Below are 11,198 nucleotides of genomic sequence, written 5' to 3'. Positions count from 1 at the left end.
TCCACTCATCTATTGGTGAACACTTGGGCTGCTTTCAAATCTTAGATATTGTAAATAATGCTGCAATGAACAAAGAGGTACATATATTCTTTCTAAATAGTGTTTTGAGTTTCTTCCTATATATTTCAAGAAGAGGAATTGATGGATCATGAGGCAGTACCATTTTTAATTTATTTTTCCACAATGGCTACACCAATCTGCATTCCCACCAACAGTGTGTATTGGATTGTGTTCACCACCCCAAATCAAGTCTCCCATCTCCATTTATCATCTCTTTACTTTTGGCTACCTCCCTATCCCCAACCTCCTTTCCCTTTGGTAATTACCATACTGTTGTCTTTGTCTATAAGTTTTTTGTGTTGTTTTTTGGTTGTTGTTGTGTGTTTTTTTTTGTTTAATCTCTTTACCATTTTTACCCAGTCCTGCAACCCTTCTCTCCTCTGAGATCTGTCAGTCTGTTCTCTAGCTATAAGTCTGTTTCATATTTTATTTGTTAGTTTATTTTGTTTGTTAGATTTAATATATGAATCTATTTCACTTAGCATAATACTCTTACTTTATGTAGCATAATATTTTCCAGATTCATTCACGCTGTTGAAAGAGGTAATATTTCCTTCTTTTTTTTATAGCTGAGAAGTATGCCATTGTGTAAATGTAATGCAGTATTGTTGTTTTTTTATCCACTCATCTATTGGTGAACACTTGGGCTGCTTTCAAATCTTAGATATTGTAAATAATGCTGCAATGAACAAAGAGGTACATATATTCTTTCTAAATAGTGTTTTGAGTTTCTTCCTATATATTTCAAGAAGAGGAATTGATGGATCATGAGGCAGTACCATTTTTAATTTATTTTTCCACAATGGCTACACCAATCTGCATTCCCACCAACAGCGCACAAGGATTTTCTTTTCTCCACATCATTGCCAACACTTGTTGTTTGATGATTTATTGATATGCCATTCTGACAGGTGTGAGGTGATATATCTCCTTGTGGTTTAATTTGCATTTATCTGATGATTAGTAATGATGAGCATCTTTTCACATGTCAATTGGCCATCTGTATGTCTTCTTTAGAGAAGCATCTATTCAGGTCCTTTGCCAATTTTTTTTTATTGGATTGTGGGTTTGGTGTTAAGTTGTATACAGCATAATATTTTCCAGATTCATTCACGCTGTTGAAAGAGGTAATATTTCCTTCTTTTTTTTATAGCTGAGAAGTATGCCATTGTGTAAATGTAATGCAGTATTGTTGTTTTTTTATCCACTCAACTATTGGTGAACACTTGGGCTGCTTTTAAATCTTAGATATTGTAAATAACGCTGCAATGAACAAAGGGGTACATATATTCTTTCTAAATAGTGTTTCGAGTTTCTTCCTATATATTTCAAGAAGAGGAATTGATGGATTATGAGGCAGTACCATTTTTAATTTATTTTTCCACAATGGCTACACCAGTCTGCGTTCCCACCAACAGCACACAAGGATTTTCTTTTCTCCACATCATTGCCAACACTTGTTGTTTGATGATTTATTGATATGCCATTCTGACAGGTGTGAGGTGATATATCTCCTTGTGGTTTAATTTGCATTTATCTGATGATTAGTAATGATGAGCATCTTTTCACATGTCAATATGTTTTCCCATTCAATGGGTTATCTTTTCATTTTGTGGATGGTTTCTTTTGCTATACAAAACATTTTTAGTTTGATGTAGTCACATTTGTTTATCTTTTCTTTTGTTTCCCTTGCATGAGGTGATATATCAGAAACATTATTGCTATGATAAATGTCTGAGATTTTCCTGTCCATGTTTTCTTCCAGGATTTTTAGATTTTGAGTCTAACATTTAAGTATTTAATCCATTTTTAGTTTATTTTTTTGTGTGTGGTTTAAGATGGTGGTTTAGTTTCATTTTTTTGCACATATCTGTCCAATTTCTCCAACACTATTTATTGAATATAATATCTTTAATCCATTGCATGTTTTTGCCTCTTTTGTTGAATAGTAATTGACCTTAAAGGTGTGGGTTTATTTCTGGGCTCTCTATTCTGTTCCATATGTATGTTTTTATACCCATGCCATCCTGTTTTGATCACTATGGCTTTGTAGTTTAGTTTGTTATCAGGTAGCATGATTTCTCCAACTTTGTTCTTCTTTCTCAAGATTGCTGTGGCTATTTATGTTCTTATGTGGTCCCATATAAATTTGTTCTAGTTCTGTGAAATACACCATTGGTATCTTCATAGGAATTGTGTTGAACCTATAAATTGTTTTGGGTAGTATAGACATTTTAATAATGCATATGCTTCCATTTATTTGTATCTTCTTCAATTTCTTTCTTCAGTGCCTTATAATTTTCCAAATATAGGTGTTTTAAATCCTTGGATAAATTTATTTCTGGGTAGTATATGTATTTATTTTTTGATGCAATCATAAATGAAATTATTTGCTTAGTTTCTCTTTCTGAAAGTTCACTATTGGTGTATAAAAATGCAATTGATTTCTGAATATTTCTTTTATATCCTGCTACTTTACTAAATTTATTTACCAGTTCTCATAGTTTTTTGTTGGAATCTTTAGGATTCTCTATAAACAGTATCATGTCATCTGCAAATAATGACAATGTCATTTATTTTTTTCCAGTTTGGATGTCTTTTATTTGTTTTTCTTGTCTAATTGCTGTGGCTAGGACTTCTAGTACTATGTTGAATAAGAGTGTTGAAAGTGGATATTCCTGTCTTGTTCCTGATCTTAAGAGTAACACTTGTAGTTTTGCTTTTTGATTATGAAGTTGGCTGTAGGTATGCCATATATGGCCTTTATTATGTTGAGGCATGTTACCTGTATTTCCACTTTGCTAAGAGTTTTCATCATAAATACGTGCTGGATTTTATCAACTGCTCTTTCTGCATCCATTGATATGATCATGTGGTTTTTATTCTTAATTTTGTGTATTTGGTGTTCACATTTATTGATTTACTTTTATGAATATTGTACCAATTGCTTTTTGCACATATCTGTCCAATTTCTCCAACACTATTTATTGAATATAATATCTTTAATCCATTGCATGTTTTTGCCTCTTTTGTTGAATAGTAATTGACCTTAAAGGTGTGGGTTTATTTCTGGGCTCTCTATTCTGTTCCATATGTATGTTTTTATACCCATGCCATCCTGTTTTGATCACTATGGCTTTGTAGTTTAGTTTGTTATCAGGTAGCATGATTTCTCCAACTTTGTTCTTCTTTCTCAAGATTGCTGTGGCTATTTATGTTCTTATGTGGTCCCATATAAATTTGTTCTAGTTCTGTGAAATACACCATTGGTATCTTCATAGGAATTGTGTTGAATCTATAAATTGTTTTGGGTAGTATAGACATTTTAATAATGCATATGCTTCCATTTATTTGTATCTTCTTCAATTCCTTTCTTCAGTGTCTTATAATTTTCCAAATATAGGTTTTTTAAATCCTTGGATAAATTCATTTCTAGGTAGTATATGTATTTATTTTTTGATGCAATCATAAATGAAATTATTTGCTTAGTTTCTCTTTCTGAAAGTTCACTATTGGTGTATAAAAATGCAATTGATTTCTGAATATTTCTTTTATACTTTACTAATTTACTAAATTTATTTACCAGTTCTCATAGTCTTTTGTTGGAATCTTTAGGATTCTCTATAAACAGTATTTGCAAATAATCAAATAATGACAATGTCATTTATTTTTTTCCAGTTTGGATGTCTTTTATTTGTTTTTCTTGTCTAATTGCTGTGGCTAGGACTTCTAGTACTATGTTGAATAAGAGTGTTGAAAGTGGATATTCCTGTCTTGTTCCTGATCTTAAGAGTAACACTTGTAGTTTTGCTTTTTGATTATGAAGTTGGCTGTAGGTATGCCATATATGACCTTTATTATGTTGAGGCATGTTACCTGTATTTCCACTTTGCTAAGAGTTTTCATCATAAATACGTGCTGGATTTTATCAACTGCTCTTTCTGCATCCATTGATATGATCATGTGGTTTTTATTCTTAATTTTGTGTATTTGGTGTTCACATTTATTGATTTACGTTTATGAATATTGTACCAATTGCATCCCCAGAATAAAATCCATTTAATCATGGTGTATAATCTTGTTAATGTATTGCTGGATCTGGTTTGCTATCTTATTGAAGATTTTAGCATCTATGTTCCTCAGGTATATTGGCCTATGATTTTCTTTCTTTTTAGTGTCTTTATTTGGTTTTGAAATTAGGATAATTCTAGTCTCGTGAAATGAGCTTGGGAGTCTTCCCTTCCCTTAAAATTTTTTAGAATAGTTTGAGAGGATAGTTTTTTGTTATTTTTTGAATGTTTAGTAAAACTCCCCCATGAAGCCATCAGCCCAAGCTTTTGTTTGTTGGGAGTTGTTTGTTTGTTTGTTTTATTACTGTCTCAATTTCACTACTAGTTATCTGTCTATTTAGATTTTCTTATTCTTCCTCATTCAGTTTTGGAAGATTGTATGTTTCTAGGAATTTGTCCATTTCACCCTGTTGTCCAACTTGTTTATTTTGCACCTATGTTCATCAGGCATATAGGTCCATAATTTTCTTTTTTTGTAATGTCTTTGGTTTTGAAATAAGGGTAATGCTGGCCTTGTAAATGAGCTTGGGAAATTTTTGGTAAAATTCACCTGCAAAGTTATCTAGCCCAGGACTTTTGTTTGTTGGGAATTTTTGATTACTGATTTGATTTTGTTAGTAGTAATTGGTCTGTTTAGATTTTATGAGTTTTTTTTCTTGATTAAGTCTTGCAAGATTGTATGTTTCTAGGAATGTATGCATTTCTTCCAGATTGTCCAATTTGTTCATAGTATTTTCTTATAATCCTTTGTATTTCTGTGGTGTCAGTTGTTATTTCTCCTCTTTCATTTCTGATTTTATTTATTTGGGACCTCTCTCTTTTTTCTTGATGAGTCTGGTTAAAGGTCTGTCAATCTTGTTTATCTTTTCAGAGAATCAGCTCTTGATTTCATTGATCTTTTGTATTATTTTTTTCTACTCTATTTTGTTTATTTCTGTTCTGATCTTTATTTCCTTCCATCTACTTACTTTGGGCTTTTTTTTCTGGTTCCTTTAAGTGTAAAGTTAGATTGTTTATTTGAGATTTTTATTGTTTCTTGAAGTGGGCCTGTAATTTCCCTCTTGGCACTACTTTTGCTGTGTCCCTTTGATTTTGGGATGTTGTGTTCTCATTTCATTTATTTCAAGATATCTTTTGATTTCTTCCTTGATTTCATTGTAACCCATTCATTGTTTAGTAACATGTTATTTAGCCTCCAAGCTTTATATATTTAGGGGCTCCTATGTTAGGTGCATAAATGTTTACAAGGATTATATCCTCTTAGATGTTTGATATGATCTCAATCTTCTTAGATTTGAAACTTGTGTTATGTTTTAACATAGTTTATCCTAGTAAATGTTCCATGTGCATTTTAAAGAATGTGTATTCTGCTGATTTGGATGGAAATGCTTTGAAGATATCAATTAAATCCATTGATCTAGTGTGTCATTTAAGGCCACTGTTTTCTTATTGATTGTCTGGAAGATGTAACCACTGATATCAATGGGGCATTAAAAATCCCCTACTATGATTATATTACTGTCAGTCTCTACCTTTATGTCCATAAATAATTGCTTTATATATTTAGGGGCTCCTATGTTAGGTGCATAAATGTTTACAATGATTATATCCTCTTTTTGGATTGCTCCCTTCATTATTATGTAATGTTCTTTGTCTCTTAAAGTCTATATACTTTGCTTTAAAGTTTATTTTGCCTAATATAAATATTGCTACCCTAGCTTATTTTTTCCTTTCCATTTGCATGAAATATCTTTTTCCATCCCTTTACTCTTCATCTATATGCAACATTTGTTCCAAGGTAGGTCTCTTGTACATATATGGTTCTTGTTTTCTTATCCATTCAGCTGCCCTAAGGCTTTTAAGCCATTTACATTTAAAATGATTATTGATAGGTACATATTTATTGTAATTTTATTTGTTCAACTCTGTATCTTTGTTTTATAATTATTATTAACTAGTAGCCTGGTGCATGAAATTCATGCACATTGAAAGGGAATTAATTAGAGGAATGTAATTTGGATTCACTATCTAATATCAATAATATGTGAGTGTGAGGCAGTCCACGTTTCTGAAATTCAATGACATGAATTTTAGCTATTACTTTACCAAATAAATGGAATTTACAGATATCATTTAAAAGAGCATTCAGCTTAATATTAAAAACTCTGGCTACCAAGTCAGGTCTGTTTTCAACTTTTTGCCAGCGTTGTAAATTGTTTGCAATATCTGCCCATTTGGGGTTGCATGTCATGGTTATGAATAAATCATGCTTTCCATACTTCGTTACAATTGCTATAGCATCCTGATGTCGCTGCTGCACAAGTCCCTTTCAAAAGGAGGTTCTCCATCTTCATTTCTGAATATGACAGCAACCTTGGTTACACGGGGAGAATTATATCTACCCGGATCACTGTTACGATCGTATTTAATTGCCATTGTTACCTCTGTGGGAGCAATACCTTTTGCTGCTGCTTCAAATTGGGCTTCCTTTTCTACCTTATGTAGCATCTTGTATGATTTTGTTAATTCATATTTCATGCATGAGGTTGTTGTTGTTGATCATGAGTCTTTCTGAGCAGCCCTGGTTTTCTGGCATTGCTAATCTTTTACTTGTAGCTTCGGCTATATCCAAAATATAGAGTTGAGCAAACTTCTGAGAAACACTATCCGAAGGATGTAAAGTTCCAGTACTGTGATAAACTTGTCCGTGTATTCTAAAACAGTATGGCCCATATCCTGATGGCGATGCAATATTTGCACCCATGGAAGCAAAAGCAAAATAACTATTTATGGATCGAATATTTTCCATGAAATTTTTACTGTGAGAATCTTCGTTTGTCATAATCTTTTTAAATATGCTGGGTAATCTGGAACATGTATATCCTTTGGACAGACTTTCCCTTTGCTACAACATCGAGTAAATTTCCCATCAGATGGTTTTTCATCAGATAAATTTAGTGATAGGCAAAAAATTCACATTGAACAGTCATTCCACCACAACTATGTTCGAGGATTGCGTCCTCATGTAATCCATTTTCGCTGAGAAGGCAGTTCCTACCGGTATTGGTAATACTTGTTGATGACTGTTCTCTAGACATATTCTGTCGTTGCCACCGCCTTCTTTCAACTTCAAAGTCACGTTGGTCTTTAAACATTTTCTGTTGATAACACCAGTATTTTTCGGCATCAGAGCGATGTTTTTCCAGTAGCTGGTGTTCAGATACATCCTGTCACAGGCGCTGCCTTGTTTCAAGATCAGACGCATGCTGCTCTGCCGACACTTTCTGTTGATAACGCCGACATCTTTCGGTTGCAGAGCTACGTTGTATCAACAGTTCTTTAGACATAATCCCACCTCTCTACTGTCACGGTCTGAGATGCAGGTGAATGAGAGTCCTGGCTGACAGGCGCAGAGAGCTATCTGACCAATGGCTGATTCTGGCTGATTGTATGAGGGTGGGACTTCCTCCTCCCTGCTGTCAGTTTCCACAGCAGCGATGAGGAAGTTGGGGTGACAGAGGGAGCTGCACCCTCCAAGCCGCCCTCTCTCTTGCTCTGTTCTATGTCCAGCAGTCTCCTGTTCTGCCAAGTCCTCCAAACCTCCCGCTCTCCACCAGCAAGGTCCTGGGAGCTTGCGGGTGTGGCTAGGTGTGGGGGCCATGCCTCCCTGACTGGTGAAAGTCCCAGGAGCCCGCGGGCATGGCTACGGCCTTGCCTCCCGGGGCCTGCGAAGGTCTTGGGAGCCCGTGGGCGTGGCTTGGCATGGCAGATCTCACCTCTTGGGTCAGCAATGGTCCCAGGAGCCCGTGGCCATGGCCACCATCATATGCAAATTAACCACCATCTTTGTCTGGTTAATTTGCATAGTCACTCGGATTGGCTTTGTGGGCGTGGCTTGAGCATAGAGGAGGGATGGTTAATTTGCATGTTTCTCTTTTATTATATAAGATTATTATTGTTTTTATTTATTTATTTTTAAGTAGGCCCTTTAACATGTCTTTTAGTTTGGTGGGTGGTATGACACTTCCATTTGGTAACAGAATAGTCTTTTTGGGAATTTGCCTTGAGAGACCCTCTTAGGATAAGCAATTCTCTATAAATCTGAGTACACTGAGTTTCAGAGTTGAGAGGAAAACTGTGCATGAGATAAGAAGATATTTTTTTTCCTCTTTCTGGTTGGAGAAAGAAGAATTCCCAGGACATATCCTGATGAATTAGAAGTAAATGGTTGTTTTCCTAGGGCTAATCAACAGCACTTGCTTAACTACCTTTGCCATGTTTGCTTCTCAACTAGAGAGAAAACATGAAGTGGAACAGTGAGAACTATTTAAGTTGACAACTGAAAGCCAGAGGCTGGAGAACATTTAGACCTTTCTATTTTTCCAAAGCCTGTTGCTGGGGGGAAAATCATGAATCTGAACATTAATTTTTTGGACATGCAAAGATACAATTTAAGTCAAACTCAATGCTTCATGACAAATTTCCTCCCTTCTGTCTAATGTCATTATCTTTGCTTTTCAAGAATAATCAGAAAAATTGTGTTCATCATTTCAGAATCTATCAGAAATTTCAAGGCATCACAGAGACTTAGTACTTAAAAGGGTCTAGAATTTAAGCCTTATACTCAATTCACTATTAATCATGCCTGCCTGGTAAAGGTCATTTAGGTTTTGCTTGAAGGCTCTCAATGATGTGGAAGTCACCACCTCATAATAAGCAACCCAGTTGAAATGGTCTTTGGCCAGTTCTAACTCTTAGAAATTATCTTCTTCACTGAGCCGAAATGAGCCTCTGAATACTCCCACTAGCATCACTAGTTATGCCATTTGGAAACAAAAGCATGAAAACTATAGATACTCTTTATTAATCACATCTTTAAGCCAAACACTTATGTAGTAGATGCTTTATATTATTCTTCACTTGGAATTAATCATTACAACTTAGGGAGGTAGGTGTGTCTTTCCCATTTAATAGACAAGAATTGAGAATTGAATTAAGGGCTTAGAGAAAATAACTGAGCGACTGAGATTTTAACCTTAGTATATTTGATCCCCCAGTCTAAATGATTTCCACCAAGTAACACCGTCTTTCTAAGAATGACCAAATGTTGATATTTTTACCTGAAAGGATTAAATAATAGAAGACAATGCTATCCTCACTGTGTCTCTTCATCTTTCAGCAAGCAAATAGTCTTAGATTCTTCTAATTAAAAGCATATATTGAATATTTCTTTCTTGTTATAAAGTTCTGTGCCCGATACTCTAAACAACATTATTTTGAGTGATAATTAATGAATTAACTCTTAAAGTATTAACTCATACCTCAATAGCCACAACAGACAGTAATACAGTAAAGATCTACACTAGTGGAAAGAAATACAGTGGATCATGAGGATCAATAACCAGGTTCATTGTGTGCTTTGTCTTTGCATTTATTTTGTTAGTTTATACTTACATTTTATTTTCTCTATCTACAAATCAAGGTCAGTCTTCACTTTCATTATGTACTTTCATGCTGGAAAAAAGTAATAGATATTTAGTTGTTAGCTTGACAAAAGGTAAGATCTTTATTTTTATTTGTTCTGCTGGTTGACTAGATTTAAGTACAGACAAGCACGTTGGAAAATTTCTATTTGTCAATTGGGTTTGACTTGCATCAAGGCAGATGCTCCTACAGATGTAGAAATGGGACCGAAGAATCTCCACTCCTGATAAGTAGAATTTGTGGAAGCGATATAGCCAATGAGGTCTTACTTTTTAACCATAGGTTTTTGTCTTAAAAAATTAGCTTACTCATATTGATCGTTACAGGTTCTTGAATAGTTAGTGCTGTTTAACTGTAACTGGATACTTTGAAGACTTCTACAATGACCAGACATAGGATTTTAAATATTCTTTCTCTGAATTCCACATCTTGTGATGTATAATGGGGTCTTCATACTAGATTAGGGACATTGCGTGAGTCTGCACTAGGACCCTTATAGAAACAAGAGGGTACATTGATAACATATCTGTATCTATATCTGTATTTATATATTCATGCTTTTGATCTTTTATGAGACCTTTGACTAGAAATTAATTCTTCACTATTTAAATAATGTTCTCCCCAATCCTTTAAGGACCTTTTTGTACCTTATTTCATGGACACAGTGGAGTATGAAATCAGCGTTTTTAATAAGAAGGCCTAATATTGGTGAACAGGGAACTGAGACTAGGAGCCCTCTAAGTGCATGGCACAGACAACAGATGCAGGCTGCCTCTGAGTTCCCTCTGGGTCCCTCAGCTGGCTGTGCAGGCACTATAGAAGGGCCCCACACACCGCACTGGAAAGCAATGGGGAAGAATCCTTTACTGGGCAGGTAGGAACGAAAGGGGAAAAAAAGAGCAAGGCATGTGTTAAAATCTCTGTTTAAATATATATTTAAGATTGTTTCAGCATATTTTGGTTTGGCCTTTTATAAGAAAACTAGAGGCCTGGTGCACAAAATTTGTTCCCTTAGCCCAGCCTGTGCCCTCTTGTAGTTTGGGACCCCTCGGGGGATGTCCGCCTGCCAGCTTAGAAGTGGGCCTAAGCCAGCAGTTGGACATCCCTCTCGCAGATCGAGACCCCTTGCTCCTTACCGCCTGCCTGCTTGTTGCTCCTTCTCACTGCTGTGGAGGTGAGAGAGGCTCCCACCACTGCAGCTGTGCTCCCCAGCCGTGAGCCCAGCTTCTGGATGAGTGGCACTCCCCCTGTGGGAGCGCACTGACCACCAAGGGGAAGCTCCTGCATTGAGCATCTGCCCTCTGGTGGTCATTACACATCATAGCAACCTGTCATTCTGGTCATTCCACTTTAATGGTCGCTTAGGCTTTTATTATATAGACTAGAGGCCCGGTGCACAAAAATTTGTGCACTCAGGGGGGAGAGGGGGTCCCTCAGCCCGGCCTGTGCCCTCTCGCAGTCTGGGACCCCTCGGGAGATAACGCCCTGCTGGCTTAGGCCTGCTCCCGGGTGGCAGAGGGCAGGCCCAATCCCTAGGTGCAGCCCCTGGTCGGGCTCAGAGCAGGGCTGATTGGGGAGTTGGGG

This window comes from Myotis brandtii, unplaced genomic scaffold (assembly GCF_000412655.1).
Source record: "Myotis brandtii unplaced genomic scaffold, ASM41265v1 scaffold769, whole genome shotgun sequence".
Lineage (NCBI taxonomy): Eukaryota > Metazoa > Chordata > Mammalia > Chiroptera > Vespertilionidae > Myotis > Myotis brandtii.
The sequence above is the reverse complement of the archived record's forward strand: the minus strand, read 5'-3'. Positions refer to the sequence as shown.